General features: G+C 47.4%; 2 long non-coding RNA genes across 2 annotated transcripts; both read right to left on the bottom strand.

Moving 5' to 3' along the window:
- Positions 1 to 6713: 6713 nt before the first annotated feature.
- LOC148378565 (uncharacterized) lies at positions 6714 to 10843 on the bottom strand. The gene is made up of 4 exons (XR_015855805.1): positions 10765 to 10843; positions 9030 to 9200; positions 8829 to 8906; positions 6714 to 6996 (listed from the first exon to the last, which is right to left on the bottom strand). It is a non-coding gene; the product is annotated as an uncharacterized LOC148378565 (long non-coding RNA).
- Positions 10844 to 15008: 4165 nt separating this feature from the next.
- Positions 15009 to 15577, bottom strand: LOC148378564 (uncharacterized). The gene is made up of 3 exons (XR_015855787.1): positions 15518 to 15577; positions 15277 to 15381; positions 15009 to 15132 (listed from the first exon to the last, which is right to left on the bottom strand). It is a non-coding gene; the product is annotated as an uncharacterized LOC148378564 (long non-coding RNA).
- Positions 15578 to 27319: the final 11742 nt, after the last annotated feature.

The following is a 27319-nucleotide window of genomic DNA, read 5'->3' as shown; positions in this document are numbered from 1 at the left end:
AGCAGCCAGTTGCGAAGGGGGGTGTTGAAGCCCAGGTGTTCCAATTTTCCTACCAGATGCTGTGGGATGATGGTGTTAAACGCTGAGCTGAAGTCCAGGAACAGCCTCCGCACATGGGTGTTCTTCTCCTCCAGGTGAGCCAGGCTCAGGTGAAGAACGGAGGAGATGGCGTCCTGAGTGGAGCGGTTTTGCCGGTCGGCAAACTGGAACGGGTCAAATAATAGGGGGAGTCTGGAAACGATGTGACCTTTAAGCAGCCTTTCGAAGCACTTCATCATAACCGGAGTCAGTGCAACAGGCCGGTAATCATTAAATGAGGTGATTTGAGGTTTCTTCGGCACCGGAATGATGGAGGCAGTCTTAAAGCACGCCGGCACTGTGGCTTGGCCCAGCGAGGTGTTAAAAATGTCTGTGATGACCCCAGCCAGATGACTTGCACATTCCCTGAACACACGCCCAGGAATGTTGTCGGGGCCAGGGGCCTTACAGGGGTTGACTCTCCTCAGGGTCTTCAACACATCGGCGGAGTCAAGGCAGAGTACCTCCTCTTCCTGATGGGGGACAGTTTTAACTGCTGGAGTGCCGTTTAGTGCCTCGAACCTCCCAAAGAAGTTATTTAGACCATTTAGAAAGTCAGCATCAACTACACCCACCGGGGGGGGGGAGGGTGAGTTGTAGTCTGTAATCGCCCGTATGCCTTGCCACATACTCCTGATGTTTTTGACGTCGTGGAAACGATCCTGAAATTTTCGACTGCGGTCTCGCTTCGCTATCCTGATGGCACGGTTCAAGTTGGCTCTCGCTGTCCTCAGTGTCTCCTTGTCGCCAGACTTGAAGGCAGAATTCCGCGCTCGTAGCGTTTGACGTACCTCCTCAGTCATCCAGGGTCGTTGGTTGCCCCGGGTGATGATATTCTTAGTGGTGCTGACGTCCTCGGTGCATTTGTTGATGTAGGCTGACACAGTCATGGCACACGCATGTCTAATCTACATCGGGAAAACTGGGAGGGAGGGAGGCAGGCAGGGAGGCAGGCAGGGAGGCAGGCAGGGAGGCAGGCAGTGTCTGTCTGTTGAGGTTTTCACCTTGTTCTTCTCCTGCTGAAGTTCTAACTGGACGTCCATCAGTTTGGTTCTCAGCTCGTCATTGGCGGCCTGAAGGGCGTCCGTTCGCTCCGCCTTGGCCCGCCCTGCCGGAGCTCGTTTGGACATCTCTTACTCGAGTCTCGCCCGGTCGTCAGTCAGAGATCACAACATTTGTACCTGGAGAGCACAAACGCAGCGCTGTTTTCCACTGGCTTCGAACTCAACTTCAATCGGTACCGTAACTTACAACATCATAAACATAGAACTAGCTTGACTTATTCATTGAATAAATGCATTTGGTTCTTCAAAACTGCATCACGCAACATAGCGTGACCGAGACGGCCGTTATCCACCTGCGTGAAGTTATTTGGTGAAATGAATGAGATGTTTAAGACACCATCGTTCTGTCTCTATGTAGATGAAGGTAAATAATCGATTGCTGAAGGTCCAAAGGTGTTGTGATAAACAAATAAACATATTAGTGATTAGTGACATATTTGTGATAAACATATTAGGCAGGATAATCACATATGTTAACGTGACTGCCCACACTGTATTTATTTATGGTTATTTGTTAAATCGAGTACTGTTAGACATGAAATAGGAAGTGTTTAACATAAATGGAAGACGAAAGGGGTACTCACCATTGTAGCTCCTGCTGGTCAATGATACGAGCCTCTTCTTGCAGTGGAAAACATACAGCCAACAAACACCGTGGAACCTAAAGGAATGAAATTAAACATTAACATTTAGCCTCAACCAACATTCACAGATACAACGCAACGCAAACTACACAAACGTAAATCTTTTTAAACACAATGAGTTGTACTTACCGTGTACGCTCTAGACGGTCCACTTGCAAGCGGAAAATAAAGATATTTCTGTTGATAATCGTCGTGTTTGTATCCGGTGTCTCGCTCAAGGCCATTGCGCCCACAGATTTGAATTTTGGCGAGAGTTCAGCCTATTGACGTCATTTCCGCGGTGTAATACCCGCATATCTGAAACGGCAAAGTTAAGAGTAGAGTTAAATAAAGTTTTTAGTCAACGCAATAATTTACAACCGTTGACCAGTCGAAATAATCGTCGAAATTTGGCGTCTGTGGCTGGAAGCAGACGCCGAGTTCGACATTCCTCCCAAACGCCACACTCCCTCGCTTTTCAGGGCTAAAAAAAAACAGTTGTAATTACCTTGTACGCTCTAGACGGTCAAGTTGCAAGCTGAAAACAAAAATATTTGCCTTGTTAGTCATCGTGTTACTAACAGCTGTGTCTTGTTTGCCAGAACTGCCGCTTTCCTACTTCCTGTTGCAAGCCACGCCCACGGATTATAATTTTGCCGTGAGTTCCGCCTATTGACGTCATGTCCGCGTCACATGACTGCGACGTAATATTATCTAAAACTGTTTGTGCGGTATTGTGTTGTTCTGTGCGGTATTGTGTTATTCTGTGCGGCGTCGTGTTGTTCTGTGCGGCGTCGTGTTGTTCAGTGCGACGTCGTGTTGTTCAGTGCGGCATGGTGTTGTTCAGTGCGGCATGGTGTTGTTCAGTGCGGCATGGTGTTGTTCAGTGCGGCATAATGTTGTTCAGTGCGGCATAATGTTGTTCAGTGCGGCATGGTGTTGTTCAGTGCGGCATGGTGTTGTTCAGTGCGGCATGGTGTTGTTCAGTGCGGCATAGTGTTGTTCAGTGCGCCATAATGTTGTTCAGTGCGGCATGGTGTTGTTCAGTGCGGGATGGTGTTGTTCAGTGCGGGATGGTGTTGTTCAGTGCGGCACGGTGTTGTTCAATGCGGCATGGTGTTGTTCAGTGCGGGATGGTGTTGTTCAGTGCGGCATGGTGTTGTTCAGTGCGGCATAATGTTGTTCAGTGCGGCATGGTGTTGTTCAGTGCGGCATGGTGTTGTTCAGTGCGGCATGGTGTTGTTCAGTGCGGCATGGTGTTGTTCAGTGCGGAATGGTGTTGTTCAGTGCGGCATGGTGTTGTTCAGTCCGGGATGGTGTTGTTCAATGCGGGATCGTGTTGTTCAGTGCGGGGTGGTGTTGTTCAGTGCGGGATGGTGTTGTTCAGTGCGGCATGGTGTTGTTCAATGCGGCATGGTGTTGTTCAGTGCGGGATGGTGTTGTTCATTGCGGCATGGTGTTGTTCAGTGCGGCATGGTGTTGTTCAGTGCGGCATGGTGTTGTTCAGTGCGGCATGGTGTTGTTCAGTGCGGCATAATGTTGTTCAGTGCGGCATGGTGTTGTTCAGTGTGGAAAGGTGTTGTTCAGTGCAGGATGGTGTTGTTCAGTGCGGCATGGTGTTGTTCAATGCAGGATCGTGTTGTTCAGTGCAGCATAATGTTGTTCAGTGCAGCATGGTGTTGTTCAGTGCGGCATGGTGTTGTTCAATGCGGCATGGTGTTGTTCACTGCGGGATGGTGTTGTTCAATGCGGGATCGTGTTGTTCAGTGCGGCATAATGTTGTTCAGTGCAGCATGGTGTTGTTCAGTGCGGCATGGTGTTGTTCAGTGCGACATAATGTTGTTTAGTGCGGCATAATGTTGTTCAGTGCGGCATAATGTTGTTCAGTGCGGCATGGTGTTGTTCAGTGCGGCATGGTGTTGTTCAGTGCGGCATGGTGTTGTTCAGTGCAGGATGGTGTTGTTCAGTGCGGCATGGTGTTGTTCAATGCGGCATGGTGTTGTTCAGTGCGGGATGGTGTTGTTCAGTGCAGGATGGTGTTGTTCAGTGCGGCATGGTGTTGTTCAGTGCGGAATGGTGTTGTTCAGTGCGGCATGGTGTTGTTCAGTGCGGCATGGTGTTGTTCAGTGCAGGATGGTGTTGTTCAATGCGGGATCGTGTTGTTCAGTGCGGCATGGTGTTGTTCGGTGCGGCATGGTGTTGTTCAGTGCGGCATGTTGTTCAGTGCGGCATGGTGTTGTTCAGTGCGGCATGGTGTTGTTCAGTGCGGCATGGTGTTGTTCAGTGCGGCATGGTGTTGTTCAGTGCGGCATAATGTTGTCCAGTGCGCCATAATGTTGTTCAGTGCGGCATGGTGTTGTTTAGTGCGGGATGGTGTTGTTCAGTGCAGGATGGTGTTGTTCAGTGCGGCATGGTGTTGTTCAATGCGGCATGGTGTTGTTCAGTGCGGGATGGTGTTGTTCAGTGCGGCATGGTGTTGTTCAGTGCGGCATAATGTTGTTCAGTGCGGCATGGTGTTGTTCAGTGCGGCATGGTGTTGTTCAGTGCGGCATGGTGTTGTTCAGTGCGGCATGGTGTTGTTCAGTGCGGAATGGTGTTGTTCAGTGCGGCATGGTGTTGTTCAGTGCGGGATGGTGTTGTTCAATGCGGGATCGTGTTGTTCAGTGCGGGGTGGTGTTGTTCAGTGCAGGATGGTGTTGTTCAGTGCAGGATGGTGTTGTTCAGTGCGGCATGGTGTTGTTCAATGCAGGATCGTGTTGTTCAGTGCAGCATAATGTTGTTCAGTGCAGCATGGTGTTGTTCAGTGCGGCATGGTGTTGTTCAATGCGGCATGGTGTTGTTCAGTGCGGGATGGTGTTGTTCAGTGCGGCATGGTGTTTTTCAGTGCGGCATAATGTTGTTCAGTGCGGCATGGTGTTGTTCAGTGCGGCATGGTGTTGTTCAGTGCAGGATGGTGTTGTTCAGTGCGGCATGGTGTTGTTCAATGCAGGATCGTGTTGTTCAGTGCAGCATAATGTTGTTCAGTGCAGCATGGTGTTGTTCAGTGCGGCATGGTGTTGTTCAATGCGGCATGGTGTTGTTCACTGCGGGATGGTGTTGTTCAATGCGGGATCGTGTTGTTCAGTGCGGCATAATGTTGTTCAGTGCAGCATGGTGTTGTTCAGTGCGGCATGGTGTTGTTCAGTGCGGAATGGTGTTGTTCAGTGCGGCATGGTGTTGTTCAGTGCGGCATGGTGTTGTTCAGTGCAGGATGGTGTTGTTCAATGCGGGATCGTGTTGTTCAGTGCGGCATAATGTTGTTCAGTGCGGCATGGTGTTGTTCAGTGCGGCATGGTGTTGTTCAGTGCGGCATGGTGTTGTTCAGTGCGGCATGGTGTTGTTCAGTGCGGAATGGTGTTGTTCAGTGCGGCATGGTGTTGTTCAGTGCGGGATGGTGTTCAATGCGGGATCGTGTTGTTCAGTGCGGGGTGGTGTTGTTCAGTGCAGGATGGTGTTGTTCAGTGCAGGATGGTGTTGTTCAGTGCGGCATGGTGTTGTTCAATGCGGCATGGTGTTGTTCGGTGCGGCATGGTGTTGTTCAGTGCGGCATGGTGTTGTTCAGTGCGGCATGGTGTTGTTCAGTGCAGCGTAATGTTGTTCAGTGCGGCATGGTGTTGTTCAGTGCGGAATGGTGTTGTTCAGTGCGGCATGGTGTTGTTCAGTGCAGGATGGTGTTGTTCAGTGCGGCATGGTGTTGCTCAGTGCGGCATGGTGTTGTTCAGTGCGGGATGGTGTTGTTCATTGCGGCATGGTGTTGTTCAGTGCGGCATGGTGTTGTTCAGTGCGGCATGGTGTTGTTCAGTGCGGCATAATGTTGTTCAGTGCGCCATAATGTTGTTCAGTGCGGCATGGTGTTGTTCAGTGCGGCATGGTGTTGTTCAGTGCAGGATGGTGTTGTTCAGTGCGGCATGGTGTTGTTCAGTGCGGCATGGTGTTGTTCAGTGCGGCATAATGTTGTTCAGTGCGGCATAATGTTGTTCAGTGCGGGATGGTGTTGTTCATTGCGGCATGGTGTTGTTCAGTGCGGCATGGTGTTGTTCAGTGCGGCATGGTGTTGTTCAGTGCGGGATGGTGTTGTTCAGTGCAGGATGGTGTTGTTCAGTGCGGCATGGTGTTGTTCAGTGCGGCATGGTGTTGTTCATTTCGGCATAATGTTGTTCAGTGCGGCATAATGTTGTTTAGTGCGGCATGGTGTTGTTCAGTGCGGGATGGTGTTGTTCAGTGCGTTATAATGTTGTTCAGTGCGGCATGGTGTTGTTCAGTGCGGCATGGTGTTGTTCAGTGCGGCATGTTGTTGTTCAGTGCGGCATAATGTTGTTCAGTGCGGCATAATGTTGTTCAGTGCGGCATGGTGTTGTTCAGTGCGGGATGGTGTTGTTCAGTGCGGGATGGTGTTGTTCAGTGCGGCATGGTGTTCAATGCGGAATGGTGTTGTTCAGTGCAGGATGGTGTTGTTCAGTGCGGCATGGTGTTGTTCAGTGCGGCATAATGTTGTTCAGTGCGGCATGGTGTTGTTCAGTGCGGCATGGTGTTGTTCAGTGCGGCATGGTGTTGTTCAGTGCGGCATCATGTTGTTCAGTGCGGCATGGTGTTGTTCAGTGCGGCATGGTGTTGTTCAGTGCGGCATAATGTTCAGTGCGGCATAATGTTGTTCAGTGCGGCATGGTGTTGTTCAGTGCGGGATGGTGTTGTTCAGTGCAGGATGGTGTTGTTCAGTGCGGCATGGTGTTCAGTGCGGGATGGTGTCTTTCAGTGCGGCATGGTGTCGTTCAGTGCGGCATGGTGTCTTTCAGTGCGGCATGGTGTCGTTCAGTGAGGCATGGTGTATTTCAGTGCGGCATGGTGTTGTTTAGTGCGGCATGGTGTTGTTCAGTGCGGGATGGTGTTGTTCAGTGTGGCATGGTGTTCAGTGCGGCATGGTGTTGTTCAGTGCGGTATCGTGTTGTTCAGTGCGGTATCGTGTTTCTCAGTGCGGTATCGTGTTGTTCAGTGCAGTATCGTTGTGTTGTTCGTATTGTGTTTAACACTTAGCCTCTAACACTTAGCCTCTAACACTTAGCCTCTAGCATCTAGAAGGTAAATAAATAGGAAGGAAGGACTCACCGGTGACGTCTTCGCCCACGTCCAAGCGTTGTACTTTGTATTTTCATCCTTCTGACAGTGGAAAACATAGCCAACAAACACCGTGGAACCTAAACGAATGAAAGAAAACTATCATTTGGCCACAACCAACATTCACAGATACAACACAATGTGACGTGCGGGGTTGAGGTTAAAGGTTGAGTGAAGGGCCCTCGTTTTAAACTACTTTTTTGAAAAGGATTGGGAACAAGTAAGACGTATTTAATTTATTTAATGGGAAGTAGTAAGAGCTATTGAATTTAATCTATGTATTATATTCTATTGTATTGTATTCTGTTGTATTCTTTTGGATTGTATTCACACTAACCCCACTAAAACTTCAGCCCACAAAAACTCGCCTCTGGCGCCTAGCCTCTGGCACTTAGCCTCTAACACTTAGCCTTTAACACTTAGCCTTTAACACTTAGCCTTTAACACTTAGCCTAGAAGGTGAATAAATAGGGTTAAAGGTTGAGTGAAGGGACCTCGTTTTAAACTACTTTTTTGTAAAGGAGTGGGAACAAGTAAGACGTATTTAATTTATTTAATGGGAAGTAGTAAGACTTATTAAATTTATTTAATCTACTTTTCTTCCCAGGCAAAATTTGATGTGCTGCAATTCCAAATTTCCAAAGTGAATGAAGGAATGAAGTCCTTTAAATTATGATTTTGTATAAATACTAGGCATTAACACAAAATCGACGGCACAAAATGGGCAGACTTTACTTGTTTGAAAAGGACTGGTTACAAGACAGACTTTTTTAATTTATTTAATGGGAAGAAGACTTATTTAGTTTAATTGATCTATTTTTGTTCCCTGGCAAAATTCGATTTGCTGCAATTCCAAATTTCCAAAGTGAATGAAGGAAAGAAGTCGTTTAAATTATGATTTTGTTTAAATACTAGGCATAGACACAAAATCTACGGCACAAAATGGGCAGACTTTACTTGTTTGAAGAGGACTGGTTACAAGACAGACTTTTCTGATTTATTTAATGGGAAGAGGACTTATTTAGTTTATTTAATCTATTTTTGTTCCCTGGCAAAATTGGATTTGCTGAAATTGTATTTTGCCAAATCTCGATTTGAGACCTGATAGGAAGTATTAAACGCTTAGTTAAATCAATACAAGTTGGTAAGAAGAGCGAGTAATGTTGGTTGAACCGATGAATGAAGGTTGAAAGCAATTTAAATTATGACTTTGTATAAATACTAGATATTAACAGAACATCTACTGCGCAAAATGGGCAGAGTTTACTTGTTTGAGAAGGAGTGGCTTATTCAAAACTAAGATTTATGTAATCTGTTTGTTCCCAGGCAAAATTGGATGTGATGCAATTCCAAATTTCACCACATGATGGTGCCCAATTTTGACTTCATAGGACATATTAAACACTTAGCTTGTTATTATGTTCAAGGTAATCAGATTTGTTTATCATTCTAATGGCCTCTTCAAAACTATTCTGGATTACTACTTTGGATCTATTCTACATTACTTGGCAACAACATACTCTGTAACAGATTAGGCAGTATAATCACATATGTTAACTTGAGAGTGCCCACACTCAATCTACTTATCGTGATGTGTTAAATCAATTACTGTTAGACATTATTTGTCTGATAATCTACCAAATCTTTGAATTGAAGAATTTGTGATTTAATTAATAGCTTGTTCGGGGTAATCAGACTTGTATATAATTCTAATGGCCTTCTTTTGAAAACTATTCTGAATTACAACTTTGGATCTTATATTACTTTGCAACAATCTACTCGGTGACAGATTAGGCAGTATAATCACATATGTTAACTTCAGTGCCCACACTGTATTTATGGTTATTTGTTAAATCAAGTACTGTTAGACATGAAATAGGAAGTGTTTAACATAAATGTTATGGCTACTCACCATTGTAGCTCGCTCCTGGTCAATGATACGAGCCTCTTCTTGCAGTGGAAAACTTGCAGCCAACAAACACCGTGGAACCTAAAGGAATGAAATTAAACATTAACATTTCGCCTCGACCAATTTTCACACGTACAACGCAACGCGGCTACACTTCTGCTATTACAAACGTAAATCTCCTTAAACACAATGAGTGTTACTTACCGTGTACGCTCTAGACGGTCCAGTTGCAAGCAGAAAATAAAGATATTTCTGTTGATAATCGTCGCTGCTCAGTGGCTCACGGCCATCACGCCAACAGATTTGAATTTTGGCGGAGGTTCGGGCAATTACGTCATATCCGCGGCATTTGACTGCGACGTAATACCCGCTTATCTGAAACGGCAGTTAAAAGTAGAGTTACATCAAGTTTTCTTGGAACCTAAACGAATGAAAGAAAACTATCATTTGGCCACAACCAACATTCACAGATACAACACAACGTGCGGGGTTGAGGTTAAAGATTGAGTGAAGGGCCCTCGTTTTAAACTACTGTTTTGAAAAGGAGTGGGAACAAGTAAGACGTATTTAATTTATTTAATGGGAAGTAGTAAGACTTATTAAATTTATTTAATCTACTTTTCTTCCCAGGCAAAATTTGATGTGCTGCAATTCCAAATTTCCAAAGTGAATGAAGGAATGAAGTCCTTTAAATTATGATTTTGTATAAATACTAGGCATTAACACAAAATCGACGGCACAAAATGGGCAGACTTTACTTGTTTGAAAAGGACTGGTTACAAGACAGACTTTTTTAATTTATTTAATGGGAAGAAGACTTATTTAGTTTAATTGATCTATTTTTGTTCCCTGCCAAAATTCGATTTGCTGCAATTCCAAATTTCCAAAGTGAATGAAGGAAAGAAGTCGTTTAAATTATGATTTTGTTTAAATACTAGGCATAGTCACAAAATCTACGGCACAAAATGGGCAGACTTTACTTGTTTGAAGAGGACTGGTTACAAGACAGACTTTTCTGATTTATTTAATGGGAAGAGGACTTATTTAGTTTATTTAATCTATTTTTGTTCCCTGGCAAAATTGGATTTGCTGAAATTGTATTTTGCCAAATCTCGATTTGAGACCTGATAGGAAGTATTAAACGCTTAGTTAAATCAATACAAGTTGGTAAGAAGAGCGAGTAATGTTGGTTGAACCGATGAATGAAGGTTGAAAGCAATTTAAATTATGACTTTGTATAAATACTAGATATTAACAGAACATCTACTGCGCAAAATGGGCAGAGTTTACTTGTTTGAGAAGGAGTGGCTTATTCAAAACTAAGATTTATGTAATCTGTTTGTTCCCAGGCAAAATTGGATGTGATGCAATTCCAAATTTCACCACATGATGGTGCCCAATTTTGACTTCATAGGACATATTAAACACTTAGCTTGTTATTATGTTCAAGGTAATCAGATTTGTTTATCATTCTAATGGCCTCTTCAAAACTATTCTGGATTACTACTTTGGATCTATTCTACATTACTTGGCAACAACATACTCTGTAACAGATTAGGCAGTATAATCACATAGGTTAACTTGAGAGTGCCCACACTCAATCTACTTATCGTGATGTGTTAAATCAATTACTGTTAGACATTATTTGTCTGATAATCTACCAAATCTTTGAATTGAAGAATTTGTGATTTAATTAATAGCTTGTTCGGGGTAATCAGACTTGTATATAATTCTAATGGCCTTCTTTTGAAAACTATTCTGAATTACAACTTTGGATCTTATATTACTTTGCAACAATCTACTCGGTGACAGATTAGGCAGTATAATCACATATGTTAACTTCAGTGCCCACACTGTATTTATTTATGGTTATTTGTTAAATCAAGTACTGTTAGACATGAAATAGGAAGTGTTTAACATAAATGTTATGGCTACTCACCATTGTAGCTCGCTCCTGGTCAATGATATGAGCCTCTTCTTGCAGTGGAAAACTTGCAGCCAACAAACACCGTGGAACCTAAAGGAATGAAATTAAACATTAACATTTCGCCCGGACCAACATTCACACGTACAACGCAACGCGGCTACACTTCTGCTATTACAAACGTAAATCTCCTTAAACACAACGAGTGTTACTTACCGTGTACGCTCTAGGCAAAATTGGATGTGATGCAATTCCAAATCTATCTGAAACGGCAGTTAAAAGTAGAGTTACATCAAGTTTTCTTTTTTAATCAACACAATCATTTACAACCGTTGACCAGAAAGAATCGTCGAAATTCGACGTCCCCCACAAACGCCACGCTCACTCGCTTTTCAGGGCAACAAAAGTACTTCTTTTTAAAAACGATGAGTTGTACTTACCGTGTACGCTCTGGACGGTCCAGTTGCAAGCAGAAAATAAAAATATTTCTCTTGTTAGTCGTATGTTACCATCCGCTGTGTCTTTGTCAACATCGCCGCCATTTTCCTACTTCCTGCTGCGAGCCACGCCCACGGATTTAAATTTGGGCGGAAGCTCTTTCCATTGGCGTCGTTTTCGCGTATAGCAAATCCGATTGGTTGGGAAGGGGGCACGATTATGCAGCCGAGGAGTCCTGTGATCGGTGGGATGTAAAGTAGGCGTCGACGTCACGTCCGCGTCACGTGACCACGACGTGGCAGACGTCAAATAGCAACCGCTGTTTTGTTTAGTAGACTTACAGTTGTTATGCATTGACATAATGGCGCACACACCAAATAGATTTAAATAAATTAAATAATTCTTCTGCCCACTCTCTTTTAAACAAGTTAACTCTCCCCGCGGATTTGAATTCCGGCGAAAGTTACGCCCATCGACGTCACGTATGTCACGTGACCACGACGTGGCAGATGTCATATAGCAACCGCTGTTTTGTTTAGTAGATTTACAGTTGTTATGCATTGGCATAATGGTGTGCACTCAAAATAGATTTAAATAAATTAAATATTTCTTCTGCCTACTCCCTTTTAAACAAGTTAACTCTGCCCACGTCCATTGACGTCTTGTCTGCGTCACGTGACCACGACGTAGCGACGTCATATAGTAACCGCTGTTTTGACCAGTAGACTTAGTTATTATGCGTTGACATAATGGCGCACTGGTTAGCATGGCCACCTCTTAAGCATGATGATGCGGGTTCGACGCCTGATCAATGTTAGCATGGAGTGAGCTGAAGTGCATGGCGCTGAAGATTTGAATCTTTGAAATGCGCTGAGGTCTGACATATCAGGCAGAATGGTTTGCCATCACGTTCAACAAAAAATAGAAACTTTCCCACTCTGATTAAAACGTCCTGTGTTCATCTACGTATTTTCGTTTTGCTGTGCATCTTTTCCCTGCCATTTCGAGAGCCCAATTGACACTCATAGTTTAAAGAAATGTGTTTGCCCATCCTACTTTGTGGAATTTCACCACATGCGCTTTTGACCAAAATACCAAATTGAACTCAAGTGAAGCCAACACGCACAACCCCCCCCCCCCCACACACACACACACACACACACACAAATGTTGATATGAACATAAAAGAGCCGCATGCGGTTCGGGAGTTGCGGCTTGGCCAAACCTGTACTATACAACTTTATTTGTATAAAATTTTCACAACAGCTGTCACACAAACAAAGCGGGAAAAACCGAAGACGTGCGTGTTCCGCCCACGCTGGATTTATTTGCACCTTTGAAAAGACACCGTATTGCCGCAGATGTGGCAAAGAGTACTTTTGGGCATCTGAGACGGAAGGATGTCCAAAGCATCACGTCACCTGCTCTGGTAGGCATGGTGGTGGGACGTTGAGGTCAACCGCTTTGGGGTTGGCTGACTCTTTGATCGCAGGATGCCACACACTTGAAGACAGAAGCAGAAAAGCAGAGCTAAATGCAAAATGTACTCACCGGTGACTCCAATTTTTTTCCCCCCTGAAGAAACAGCTGGACGGGTGGCCCCGGCTGGCCAGTGGGACTCTTGTTATTCTGACCCTTTTTAGTGCGCGTTTGGGGCAACAACCGTTTTTTGTGGCGCTCTCTTCTGGTTCAAAAGTGCCCTGCATGTGAATTTGCTTTTCCTGCCTTCTGATTGGATGAGCGCCGGTGTGACGCGGTGCCTCTGTCACCGTGGCGGGGGGTATACGTTGGCATCGGAGCGTCTGCCAACGTCTGAGACCGGCTGGCAGTGTATCGGAGGTGTCGAGTGCGGTGCCGCTGGAGCTCACTCACCAGCTGGTGTTAGGGCCACAGAATGAAGGCCAAGGAGAAGAATAGAAAGAGAAACAGAAACTTCTCCTCCAATTGTTTGATTTGTCTCTTCTGAGCTTCGATGAATTCTTTCAGCTCTTTGTTCCTCTAGGACGGACAAATGGAAAGTGGCATTCAAAAGCCAGTAAGCGTGCAAGTAAGTGCCGGGCTGGCTTTGGGCCCTTACCTGTTGCGCGCTGTGCAGCAGATCCATTCTCTCTTGGAGGATGCAAGCGTCGCGCTCCCTCAACTCGCACATCAGGGCTCGCTTCCATTGGTCCACGGCGCTCCTAAGCTCTTCTCTCTGATCCGCCGTCAGCACGTCATTCACGCCAGCGTGGCTGGCTTTTTCGCCGTCCGTGGCGGGGCAGTCCCGCTGCGGTAGCGCCTCGTACAACATGGCCTCCAGCTCCAGGATCCTCTGGGCCGCAATCCTCGTCCATCAGTGGTCCGGCGGGAGATTTGAGGGCGGCTTACCTTATGAGCCTGGTCCATGGAACACTTCCTGAAGTCCAACTCTTCATCCAGGTAGCCCTTCTGCTTGCAGAACATATCCTAGCACAGCTCAAGGTCAGAATTGTTGGGGCACATTGCCGGAGTTCCCCTTGGCTGATGTCGCGTGTCTGTCTACCTTCTCACTTTCAATGTCCAACATCTTCTGTTGAAGTGCTGACTTGGTCACTTTGATGTATTCTAACCACTGAGGAAAGGCTGCTGTCACATAAGCAGAATGCGAGAGCGTGCGTGGACGTGCGCGTTACCTTCTCGGCTAGGGTGAGAAGGGTCCTGGCGTGAATCACGACCACCTGCTCCTCGTTGGTGAGATTCTGCAAGAGCCCAAAGGCACAGCGTCAACAAGCTTCTTTCAGCGCAAAGCCTTCCAAAAGTCACATTTGAGCCGCCGAGTCTCGTGGAGTGCGAACATAAGGAGTTCGACATACACTTACGGCGTTATAGCCCAGGATGTCCAGCTTCTTCATCAGATCACTGATGACGATGTCCGGGGGAAAGGCGCAAGGAGCAATGTAAGGTGTTCTGGGACCTCGGGTTAAGGTTAGGGTTGCGAGGGACGCCTTACGTACGCTCACGCCCTCGGCCTCGCAGTAGATCTGCAAAGGGCTGAGGCCGTCTGGGAAACGGACTTGCAGAAACTTCAAGACGGGGGAGCGCCACTCCCTCTCCTGAAAGGCAGAGGCATGCATCCGTCCGTCCGTCCGTCCGTCCGTCACATCTCTGGCCTCAACACGCTTGTGCGAGTCTTCCCACCTCCAGCTCCAGGATGCGGAACTCAAGCAGTTCGTTTTGGTCTCGGATATCCTGGATGTGCTCTTTCAGACGCGCTTCTTCCGCCTCCATCCGCCTGACCTGAAAAGACAGTCAGACCTCATCTGCGGGGCTTCCCGACAGGTGTGACGCCAAGCGACTCCGCCCAGCGCCTTTCTTTCCGTCACCTTTTCGGCCAACTGCTGATTGCTCTGACGCAGCAGCTGCTTCTCCTCCACCCACTTGACATTCTAGAAGAGACAAACGCGTGGACAGCTTTGGAATGTTGTGTCATTTTCATCCACAAATTCTTTGGTTGACTGGAAAATGACATTTGCTTTTCTCCGCATTTTCCCAGCCACGTTCGGGGGGGGGGGGGGGGGGGGCGGGGGGGGTTGGTCCAGTAATGCCAGACGGATGAGTGACTGAAGAATGTAGCTATTTTGTCTGAGAAAAAGGTGTGCTCATTGATGAGCTTACCTGTCCTTGTTGCTTCAGCGCTGACTCCAGATCTGCTACTCTGCTTTGATAGTGACCCATTTCTACCATCAGCTTTTCTCTGGTCTGAAAGGAGGAGGAGGGAGGCTCCTCCTCCTCCTTTCAGACCAGAGAACACCCGAGGCTGGGTGAGAACGGGGAGGCTGCGACCCGGCCGGGGGTTGCGGGAAGGGGCGCCACCTTGATCTCCTTCTCGGCGTCGTAGTCCCCTTTCGCTGGTCTGGGCTAGCAGAGCGTAGGCTCGTTGCAGCGCTTGATATTCTTGCGTCAGCTGGCGGTAGCGAAGCTCCGCCTCTTCATGCACACACCAATGCAACACAGCACTAGTACCAGAATCAGTCAGACCGGCGACAAAGCACCCGCGACGCAAAGACGAGTCCGATTCCAGGCTGAAGAGGAATGTTTGGTGCCAATACGCTGGCAGAAATGGCGGGCTACCTCTTCGGGTTCCGTGTCGGGGGTTCTGTCGGTGTGAAAAGACAAGGACGATCCGTCCGAGTCCACCAACACGTCTTCGTCGTAGCCGTAAAATGTTTCGATGACCTGCGGGCGCGGAAGCGAACATCTCTCTGAACAAACTGAAGCGACACCTCACGATGAATCGACGAGAGGAACGATAGCGAGAAAAAGGCCATTTCATCTTGCGCAACACCAAGCAGCCGCAAACAAACAGACTCACCTTGCAGGACCTCACGCTTTGTTCCTCCTCAGAGATTCTCGACGTCGGTATCGTAGCAGCAAATCTCTCTCCTGTCGACACAAATAATCCGCCTTTGAGATTCTTTGGATGCAAAGGGAACGAACGGCTCCGGCGCAGAAACAAACGCGACTCACAATGACATTTCTGACATGAGCTCCTGTCTCCAGAGCCTGAAAAACACGTCACCGGCGATGATTGGAGGGACGCTCGTCTTTTCCAAAAGTGACAACTACAGGGTGTGTCAGGGTTTTCCAGATTATCTTTATCGTATCATTGTGTTGCTTTGACTTTGACTGCGACCTGTAATAAATAATATTATTTATCCCTTATTTATCCCTATCGCTTATCCCTTCCTACACAAAGTCGTAAAACACCCCTTGCTATGTTTTGACTAGAGGTCAAGGGCTTCCTCTATTCAATCCACTCTTACACCCACCCTGTTTCTCTTAATTAAAATGCTCGTGCAGGAGCCGAGAGTCAGACTTCATTCGTACAACGGATGGACTCTCCACCTGCAGGTGTCCAAAAGAACTTACTTGTCTCCCGTGTGGTTCTTGCAAAATAAGTTGGAGCGAGCGCAACTCTAACAGGGTGCATTTTGCCACTAGCTGCCTACGGACAATGACGTCGCGCTCGCGGCTCATGGTTGACGGGCTGAGCAGCCGGGCAAGTCCGTCGTTTTCAGCGCACAGCGAGTGGCAAAGGCGCTGACAAAACGGGAGCTTTGAGCTGCTGAAAACGGCAAAACAAGTCTAAAGCGTGTTCAAACGCGTGCGCACAATGCTCCTGCTTGAAAGGTCGGAATTTAAGGGGCCAATTTTTTGGATGGCGGCCGCCGGCCAAGCTTTGGACGGAAAAGGTTTCCTGGCGACAGCGAGCGAGCGCGGCGCTGCCGTACGTGCACCGAGTCGCCTGCCTGAATACCTTGGACAAGTCGTCGATGATGTGCCGCTGCTCCACAACTTGAAGGAACTCCATTTCACCGTCCTGCTGGCCGCAACCGCGGTCCAGGTCATTGAGCGAACTAGGCCTTCTCTGTGGAACACAAATGCAGTGGACTCTGTTGGCACGCCGCCGTTGTCCGCGTCGACTTACCAAGCTTGCCATCTCCTCGTTCTCCTGGGTGACAAAGCGCACTTTGTTTTCAAGGCGACACAGCACCAGCGAGAGTTCTTCATTCTTCCTGCTCAGGCGTTTGTTTTTGTACAGGAGTGGCAGAAACTGGCTTTCTGTTTCTCTCAGTCGCTTTAGCTGCAAGCATGAAGTGCGGGATGTGAAAGACGCACAACACGCGGGCCAGAACGTATCCATTCCTTTTGCATCGGTTTGAACGGAATCGTGGCTTTGGCTCCCAATAAAAGACATCTACCAGGCAACCGACTCGCCGCGCCGCTCAACTAATAAGCAAGCGCAATGGGTGCCTCGCTGGATGGCGCGCATCAAACGTAGCGCAAACCTTCAAGCGTGCCGTCAATAAATTACCAGTTCATTGCGCTCTTCAGAAAGCAGGGCGTTTCGATCCTCCAGTTTCCTGATGACTGCGCTGAGCTCAGCGATTTTCAGATGAAACCGTCGCGTGTCCCGATCCTCCTGAGACTGAAAACGCCCCGCAACACACACACACAAGCACTCGTTCAAAGTTCAAAACTGTTTTTGTGCTACCTTCCTCCAGCAACGAACTAAGTCATGCGTACTGCAAGTGTGTGATGAGGTGGCTTACGCAATGAAGAGGATTGCTAGTAGCGGCGTTGACCCCACTTCCAGGGTAGTTTAGGCCCGCCCTTTGGGAATCCCTCAGGGCAGCGATCTGCTGCTCGGCAGCCTGAGTCTGCAGCTGAAGGCGGTGGACGTGGCCGGCCCCAGGGCTTCATCCAAAACACTAACCGCTCTGTCTTTCAGCTTGATCTCATCCGTCTGGATGTACAAACGGGGAGCGCTCAGGCAGGCGGGCAAACTCATTTGCCAGAATTGTGACAAAAACAAAGAGAGCAACCGGCCAATTTTTTTCTTGAATCGACTAGAACACCTTTGCTGTGACAAAAGCGAAGCGAGCAACCGGACATTTTCTTCTTGTGAAATAGAATAGAATAGAATGCCTTAGGTGTCATTGCACTGCAGGTATACAACGAAATTGGGAACATAGCCACGCACCGCGCATCTGATCAGTCCTACCAGTCGGCGGATCTCCCTCTCGCAGTCTCTCTTGGTTCGGCTCAGCTCCTCCCGATGCTGGTGATGAGCCGATCGGAGCTCGGCCGCTCGGGACTGCCAGGCCTGCTGGGCCGCTGCCAGGGCTTCTTCCGCGCTCCTGGTGGAGGCGACACCGCTCGGTCTCCCGACACCGCCGCGTCTCCTCCACCTCCGCCAGCAAAGCGCCCCCCCTCCTCACCTGAGCAGACATTGCGCCACACCGGGCCGTTGAGACCGCAACGGAGCGCCGCGACGCTTACTGGGGACAAGCTACACAATACGGTAGCGGCCGCATCGAAGCCCGACGTGGCGTGCGGATAGTCAGACACGGATAGAGCGGATCACCTTGTCCATGGAGCCGTCCCTCAGGCTGAGGACCAAGGCATTCAGTCGCTGGATCTCTCCATCTTTGATTTTGATCACTCTCATCAGCTCCATTTCATGCTGCCGCAGTAATGTCTCCCTGGTAATGGCTAACTCTTTCTGCTTCTCCTCATGGAGTTTGCTTTTGAGTTCCGTCATGGCGGCGGTGGCACGGTGGTGCTCCGCCCGCAGGTCCTGACTTCTCTCTCTCTCCAGACAGCTGACCTGACATGACTTAGACTTAGACTTAGACAAACTTTATTGTCATCTTGTCTGCACATGGTGCATACAAAACGAAATTCCGTTGCATACGTCTTACAACAAAGTAGTGATATTGCAGTTGAATAGAAGTAACATACCCTATGAAAATATATATATATACATATATACTATATATATATATATATATATATATATATATATTAAAAATAAGTATAAAGTGCAGCAGTGATAATTATGCAATAGTGCAAGTAGGCAAAACAGTATTCAAGAGTGTGCAGAGGAATGCTAAACCATGTATTAAACTTCTATTTAAAGGGTTTATACAAGTTCAGTAAAGTTGGTAGTGCGAGATAGTGCAAGATAGAGGTCCGTAGTGTCATAAAGTACAGTTCTGTGAATGTGTGATGCAGAGTTCAGTTTAGAGCTCAACAGTTCTAGTGTTCAACAGTCTGATGACAGCAGGGAAAAAGCTGTTGCAGAACCTGGTGGACCTGCAGCGGATGCTGCAAACCTCTTCCCAGAGGGCAGCAGGGAGAACAGTCCATGGTGGGGGTGTGATGGGTCATTGATGATGTTACGGGCACGGGACATGCAGCGCTGAGATGAAATGTCCTGAATGGAGGGAAGAGGAGCCCCTATGATCCTCTCTGCTGTCCTCACCACTCTCCTCACGTTCTTCCAATCGGAGGCGGTGCAGCCTCCACACCACACAGAGAGACAGCTTGTCAGAATGCTCTCTATGGTGCTCCTGTAGAACGTCCTCATGATGGGTGGGGGCAGGTGGGCTCTCCTCATCCTCCGCAGGAAGTACAAGCGCTTCTGTGCCCTCTTGACCAGTGCCGTAGTGTTCATAGTCCAGGTGAGGTCTTCTGTGATGTGGACCCCCAGGAATTTGGTGGTGCTGACCACCTCCACAGCTGAGCTGTTGATGATCAGTGGAGCGTGGTGAGGCTGTTTTTTCCTGAAGTCGACGATGATCTCCTTCATCTTCTCCTCATTCAGGATCAGGCTGTTTTCTCTGCACCAGCCCACCAGCTGCTCCACCTCCTCTCTGTAGTCCAGGTCGTTGTTGTCTCTGATGAGCCCCACCACCGTTGTGTCGTCTGCTGACTTCACGATGTGATTGGTGGTGAACCTGAGGACGCAGTCGTGTGTCATCAGGGTGCACAGCAGGGGGCTCAGGACGCAGCCCTGAAGGGAGCCTGTGCTGAGGGTGATGACATCAGAGGTGTTCTGTCCGACCCGGACTGACTGAGGTCTGTTGGTGAGGAAGTCTAGCAGCCAGTTGCGAAGGGGGGTGTTGAAGCCCAGGTGTTCCAATTTTCCTACCAGATGCTGTGGGATGATGGTGTTAAACGCTGAGCTGAAGTCCAGGAACAGCCTCCGCACATGGGTGTTCTTCTCCTCCAGGTGAGCCAGGCTCAGGTGAAGAACGGAGGAGATGGCGTCCTGAGTGGAGCGGTTTTGCCGGTCGGCAAACTGGAACGGGTCAAATAATAGGGGGAGTCTGGAAACGATGTGACCTTTAAGCAGCCTTTCGAAGCACTTCATCATAACCGGAGTCAGTGCAACAGGCCGGTAATCATTAAATGAGGTGATTTGAGGTTTCTTCGGCACCGGAATGATGGAGGCAGTCTTAAAGCACGCCGGCACTGTGGCTTGGCCCAGCGAGGTGTTAAAAATGTCTGTGATGACCCCAGCCAGATGACTTGCACATTCCCTGAACACACGCCCAGGAATGTTGTCGGGGCCAGGGGCCTTACAGGGGTTGACTCTCCTCAGGGTCTTCAACACATCGGCGGAGTCAAGGCAGAGTACCTCCTCTTCCTGATGGGGGACAGTTTTAACTGCTGGAGTGCCGTTTAGTGCCTCGAACCTCCCAAAGAAGTTATTTAGACCATTTAGAAAGTCAGCATCAACTACACCCACCGGGGGGGGGGAGGGTGAGTTGTAGTCTGTAATCGCCCGTATGCCTTGCCACATACTCCTGATGTTTTTGACGTCGTGGAAACGATCCTGAAATTTTCGACTGCGGTCTCGCTTCGCTATCCTGATGGCACGGTTCAAGTTGGCTCTCGCTGTCCTCAGTGTCTCCTTGTCGCCAGACTTGAAGGCAGAGTTCCGCGCTCGTAGCGTTTGACGTACCTCCTCAGTCATCCAGGGTCGTTGGTTGCCCCGGGTGATGATATTCTTAGTGGTGCTGACGTCCTCGGTGCATTTGTTGATGTAGGCTGACACAGTCATGGCACACGCATGTCTAATCTACATCGGGAAAACTGGGAGGGAGGGAGGCAGGCAGGGAGGCAGGCAGGGAGGCAGGCAGGGAGGCAGGCAGTGTCTGTCTGTTGAGGTTTTCACCTTGTTCTTCTCCTGCTGAAGTTCTAACTGGACGTCCATCAGTTTGGTTCTCAGCTCGTCATTGGCGGCCTGAAGGGCGTCCGTTCGCTCCGCCTTGGCCCGCCCTGCCGGAGCTCGTTTGGACATCTCTTACTCGAGTCTCGCCCGGTCGTCAGTCAGAGATCACAACATTTGTACCTGGAGAGCACAAACGCAGCGCTGTTTTCCACTGGCTTCGAACTCAACTTCAATCGGTACCGTAACTTACAACATCATAAACATAGAACTAGCTTGACTTATTCATTGAATAAATGCATTTGGTTCTTCAAAACTGCATCACGCAACATAGCGTGACCGAGACGGCCGTTATCCACCTGCGTGAAGTTATTTGGTGAAATGAATGAGATGTTTAAGACACCATCGTTCTGTCTCTATGTAGATGAAGGTAAATAATCGATTGCTGAAGGTCCAAAGGTGTTGTGATAAACAAATAAACATATTAGTGATTAGTGACATATTTGTGATAAACATATTAGGCAGGATAATCACATATGTTAACGTGACTGCCCACACTGTATTTATTTATGGTTATTTGTTAAATCGAGTACTGTTAGACATGAAATAGGAAGTGTTTAACATAAATGGAAGACGAAAGGGGTACTCACCATTGTAGCTCCTGCTGGTCAATGATACGAGCCTCTTCTTGCAGTGGAAAACATACAGCCAACAAACACCGTGGAACCTAAAGGAATGAAATTAAACATTAACATTTAGCCTCAACCAACATTCACAGATACAACGCAACGCAAACTACACAAACGTAAATCTTTTTAAACACAATGAGTTGTACTTACCGTGTACGCTCTAGACGGTCCACTTGCAAGCGGAAAATAAAGATATTTCTGTTGATAATCGTCGTGTTTGTATCCGGTGTCTCGCTCAAGGCCATTGCGCCCACAGATTTGAATTTTGGCGAGAGTTCAGCCTATTGACGTCATTTCCGCGGTGTAATACCCGCATATCTGAAACGGCAAAGTTAAGAGTAGAGTTAAATAAAGTTTTTAGTCAACGCAATAATTTACAACCGTTGACCAGTCGAAATAATCGTCGAAATTTGGCGTCTGTGGCTGGAAGCAGACGCCGAGTTCGACATTCCTCCCAAACGCCACACTCCCTCGCTTTTCAGGGCTAAAAAAAACAGTTGTAATTACCTTGTACGCTCTAGACGGTCAAGTTGCAAGCTGAAAACAAAAATATTTGCCTTGTTAGTCATCGTGTTACTAACAGCTGTGTCTTGTTTGCCAGAACTGCCGCTTTCCTACTTCCTGTTGCAAGCCACGCCCACGGATTATAATTTTGCCGTGAGTTCCGCCTATTGACGTCATGTCCGCGTCACATGACTGCGACGTAATATTATCTAAAACTGTTTGTGCGGTATTGTGTTGTTCTGTGCGGTATTGTGTTATTCTGTGCGGCGTCGTGTTGTTCTGTGCGGCGTCGTGTTGTTCAGTGCGACGTCGTGTTGTTCAGTGCGGCATGGTGTTGTTCAGTGCGGCATGGTGTTGTTCAGTGCGGCATGGTGTTGTTCAGTGCGGCATAATGTTGTTCAGTGCGGCATAATGTTGTTCAGTGCGGCATGGTGTTGTTCAGTGCGGCATGGTGTTGTTCAGTGCGGCATGGTGTTGTTCAGTGCGGCATAATGTTGTTCAGTGCGCCATAATGTTGTTCAGTGCGGCATGGTGTTGTTCAGTGCGGGATGGTGTTGTTCAGTGCAGGATGGTGTTGTTCAGTGCGGCATGGTGTTGTTCAATGCGGCATGGTGTTGTTCAGTGCGGGATGGTGTTGTTCAGTGCGGCATGGTGTTGTTCAGTGCGGCATAATGTTGTTCAGTGCGGCATGGTGTTGTTCAGTGCGGCATGGTGTTGTTCAGTGCGGCATGGTGTTGTTCAGTGCGGCATGGTGTTGTTCAGTGCGGAATGGTGTTGTTCAGTGCGGCATGGTGTTGTTCAGTCCGGGATGGTGTTGTTCAATGCGGGATCGTGTTGTTCAGTGCGGGGTGGTGTTGTTCAGTGCGGGATGGTGTTGTTCAGTGCGGCATGGTGTTGTTCAATGCGGCATGGTGTTGTTCAGTGCGGGATGGTGTTGTTCATTGCGGCATGGTGTTGTTCAGTGCGGCATGGTGTTGTTCAGTGCGGCATGGTGTTGTTCAGTGCGGCATGGTGTTGTTCAGTGCGGCATAATGTTGTTCAGTGCGGCATGGTGTTGTTCAGTGTGGAAAGGTGTTGTTCAGTGCAGGATGGTGTTGTTCAGTGCGGCATGGTGTTGTTCAATGCAGGATCGTGTTGTTCAGTGCAGCATAATGTTGTTCAGTGCAGCATGGTGTTGTTCAGTGCGGCATGGTGTTGTTCAATGCGGCATGGTGTTGTTCACTGCGGGATGGTGTTGTTCAATGCGGGATCGTGTTGTTCAGTGCGGCATAATGTTGTTCAGTGCAGCATGGTGTTGTTCAGTGCGGCATGGTGTTGTTCAGTGCGACATAATGTTGTTCAGTGCGGCATAATGTTGTTCAGTGCGGCATAATGTTGTTCAGTGCGGCATGGTGTTGTTCAGTGCGGCATGGTGTTGTTCAGTGCGGCATGGTGTTGTTCAGTGCAGGATGGTGTTGTTCAGTGCGGCATGGTGTTGTTCAATGCGGCATGGTGTTGTTCAGTGCGGGATGGTGTTGTTCAGTGCAGGATGGTGTTGTTCAGTGCGGCATGGTGTTGTTCAGTGCGGAATGGTGTTGTTCAGTGCGGCATGGTGTTGTTCAGTGCGGCATGGTGTTGTTCAGTGCAGGATGGTGTTGTTCAATGCGGGATCGTGTTGTTCAGTGCGGCATGGTGTTGTTCAGTGCGGCATGGTGTTGTTCAGTGCGGCATAATGTTGTTCAGTGCGGCATGGTGTTGTTCAGTGCGGCATGGTGTTGTTCAGTGCGGCATGGTGTTGTTCAGTGCGGCATGGTGTTGTTCAGTGCGGCATAATGTTGTCCAGTGCGCCATAATGTTGTTCAGTGCGGCATGGTGTTGTTTAGTGCGGGATGGTGTTGTTCAGTGCAGGATGGTGTTGTTCAGTGCGGCATGGTGTTGTTCAATGCGGCATGGTGTTGTTCAGTGCGGGATGGTGTTGTTCAGTGCGGCATGGTGTTGTTCAGTGCGGCATAATGTTGTTCAGTGCGGCATGGTGTTGTTCAGTGCGGCATGGTGTTCAGTGCGGCATGGTGTTGTTCAGTGCGGCATGGTGTTGTTCAGTGCGGAATGGTGTTGTTCAGTGCGGCATGGTGTTGTTCAGTGCGGGATGGTGTTGTTCAATGCGGGATCGTGTTGTTCAGTGCGGGGTGGTGTTGTTCAGTGCAGGATGGTGTTGTTCAGTGCAGGATGGTGTTGTTCAGTGCGGCATGGTGTTGTTCAATGCAGGATCGTGTTGTTCAGTGCAGCATAATGTTGTTCAGTGCAGCATGGTGTTGTTCAGTGCGGCATGGTGTTGTTCAATGCGGCATGGTGTTGTTCAGTGCGGGATGGTGTTGTTCAGTGCGGCATGGTGTTTTTCAGTGCGGCATAATGTTGTTCAGTGCGGCATGGTGTTGTTCAGTGCGGCATGGTGTTGTTCAGTGCAGGATGGTGTTGTTCAGTGCGGCATGGTGTTGTTCAATGCAGGATCGTGTTGTTCAGTGCAGCATAATGTTGTTCAGTGCAGCATGGTGTTGTTCAGTGCGGCATGGTGTTGTTCAATGCGGCATGGTGTTGTTCACTGCGGGATGGTGTTGTTCAATGCGGGATCGTGTTGTTCAGTGCGGCATAATGTTGTTCAGTGCAGCATGGTGTTGTTCAGTGCGGCATGGTGTTGTTCAGTGCGACATAATGTTGTTCAGTGCGGCATAATGTTGTTCAGTGCGGCATAATGTTGTTCAGTGCGGCATGGTGTTGTTCAGTGCGGCATGGTGTTGTTCAGTGCGGCATGGTGTTGTTCAGTGCAGGATGGTGTTGTTCAGTGCGGCATGGTGTTGTTTAATGCGGCATGGTGTTGTTCAGTGCGGGATGGTGTTGTTCAGTGCAGGATGGTGTCGTTCAGTGCGGCATGGTGTTGTTCAGTGCGGAATGGTGTTGTTCAGTGCGGCATGGTGTTGTTCAGTGCGGCATGGTGTTGTTCAGTGCAGGATGGTGTTGTTCAATGCGGGATCGTGTTGTTCAGTGCGGCATGGTGTTGTTCAGTGCGGCATGGTGTTGTTCAGTGCGGCATAATGTTGTTCAGTGCGGCATGGTGTTGTTCAGTGCGGCATGGTGTTGTTCAGTGCGGCATGGTGTTGTTCAGTGCGGCATGGTGTTGTTCAGTGCGGCATAATGTTGTCCAGTGCGCCATAATGTTGTTCAGTGTGGCATGGTGTTGTTTAGTGCGGGATGGTGTTGTTCAGTGCAGGATGGTGTTGTTCAGTGCGGCATGGTGTTGTTCAATGCGGCATGGTGTTGTTCAGTGCGGGATGGTGTTGTTCAGTGCGGCATGGTGTTGTTCAGTGCGGCATAATGTTGTTCAGTGCGGCATGGTGTTGTTCAGTGCGGCATGGTGTTGTTCAGTGCGGCATGGTGTTGTTCAGTGCGGCATGGTGTTGTTCAGTGCGGAATGGTGTTGTTCAGTGCGGCATGGTGTTGTTCAGTGCGGGATGGTGTTCAATGCGGGATCGTGTTGTTCAGTGCGGGGTGGTGTTGTTCAGTGCAGGATGGTGTTGTTCAGTGCAGGATGGTGTTGTTCAGTGCGGCATGGTGTTGTTCAATGCAGGATCGTGTTGTTCAGTGCAGCATAATGTTGTTCAGTGCAGCATGGTGTTGTTCAGTGCGGCATGGTGTTGTTCAATGCGGCATGGTGTTGTTCACTGCGGGATGGTGTTGTTCAATGCGGGATCGTGTTGTTCAGTGCGGCATAATGAATAGTTTAATAGTAGAATAGTTTTCAAAAGAAGGCCATTAGAATTATATACAAGTCTGATTACCCTGAACAAGCTATTAATTAAATCACAAATTCTTCAATTCAAAGATTTGGTAGATTATCAGACAAATAATGTCTAACAGTAATTGATTTAACACATCACGATAAGTAGATTGAGTGTGGGCACTCTCAAGTTAACATATGTGATTATACTGCCTAATCTGTTACAGAGTATGTTGTTGCCAAGTAATGTAGAATAGATCCAAAGTAGTAATCCAGAATAGTTTTGAAGAGGCCATTAGAATGATAAACAAATCTGATTACCTTGAACATAATAACAAGCTAAGTGTTTAATATGTCCTATGAAGTCAAAATTGGGCACCATCATGTGGTGAAATTTGGAATTGCATCACATCCAATTTTGCCTGGGAACAAACAGATTACATAAATCTTAGTTTTGAATAAGCCACTCCTTCTCAAACAAGTAAACTCTGCCCATTTTGCGCAGTAGATGTTCTGTTAATATCTAGTATTTATACAAAGTCATAATTTAAATTGCTTTCAACCTTCATTCATCGGTTCAACCAACATTACTCGCTCTTATTACCAACTTGTATTGATTTAACTAAGCGTTTAATACTTCCTATCAGGTCTCAAATCGAGATTTGGCAAAATACAATTTCAGCAAATCCAATTTTGCCAGGGAACAAAAATAGATTAAATAAACTAAATAAGTCCTCTTCCCATTAAATAAATCAGAAAAGTCTGTCTTGTAACCAGTCCTCTTCAAACAAGTAAAGTCTGCCCATTTTGTGCCGTAGATTTTGTGTCTATGCCTAGTATTTAAACAAAATCATAATTTAAACGACTTCTTTCCTTCATTCACTTTGGAAATTTGGAATTGCAGCAAATCGAATTTTGGCAGGGAACAAAAATAGATCAATTAAACTAAATAAGTCTTCTTCCCATTAAATAAATTAAAAAAGTCTGTCTTGTAACCAGTCCTTTTCAAACAAGTAAAGTCTGCCCATTTTGTGCCGTCGATTTTGTGTTAATGCCTAGTATTTATACAAAATCATAATTTAAAGGACTTCATTCCTTCATTCACTTTGGAAATTTGGAATTGCAGCACATCAAATTTTGCCTGGGAAGAAAAGTAGATTAAATAAATTTAATAAGTCTTACTACTTCCCATTAAATAAATTAAATACGTCTTACTTGTTCCCACTCCTTTTCAAAACAGTAGTTTAAAACGAGGGCCCTTCACTCAATCTTTAACCCCAACCCCGCACGTTGTGTTGTATCTGTGAATGTTGGTTGTGGCCAAATGATAGTTTTCTTTCATTCGTTTAGGTTCCAAGAAAACTTGATGTAACTCTACTTTTAACTGCCGTTTCAGATAAGCGGGTATTACGTCGCAGTCATGTGCCGTGGATATGACGTAATTGCCCGAACCTCCGCCAAAATTCAAATCTGTTGGCGCGATGGCCGTGAGCCACTGAGCAGCGACGATTATCAACAGAAATATCTTTATTTTCTGCTTGCAACTGGACCGTCTAGAGCGTACACGGTAAGTAACACTCATTGTGTTTAAGGAGATTTACGTTTGTAATAGCAGAAGTGTAGCCGCGTTGCGTTGTACGTGTGAAAATTGGTCGAGGCGAAATGTTAATGTTTAATTTCATTCCTTTAGGTTCCACGGTGTTTGTTGGC

This window comes from Syngnathus floridae, unplaced genomic scaffold (assembly GCF_059516105.1).
Source record: "Syngnathus floridae isolate MCC-2025c unplaced genomic scaffold, RoL_Sflo_1.0 HiC_scaffold_38, whole genome shotgun sequence".
Classification (NCBI taxonomy): Eukaryota; Metazoa; Chordata; class Actinopteri; order Syngnathiformes; family Syngnathidae; genus Syngnathus; species Syngnathus floridae.
The sequence above is the reverse complement of the archived record's forward strand: the minus strand, read 5'-3'. Positions and strand labels throughout refer to the sequence as shown.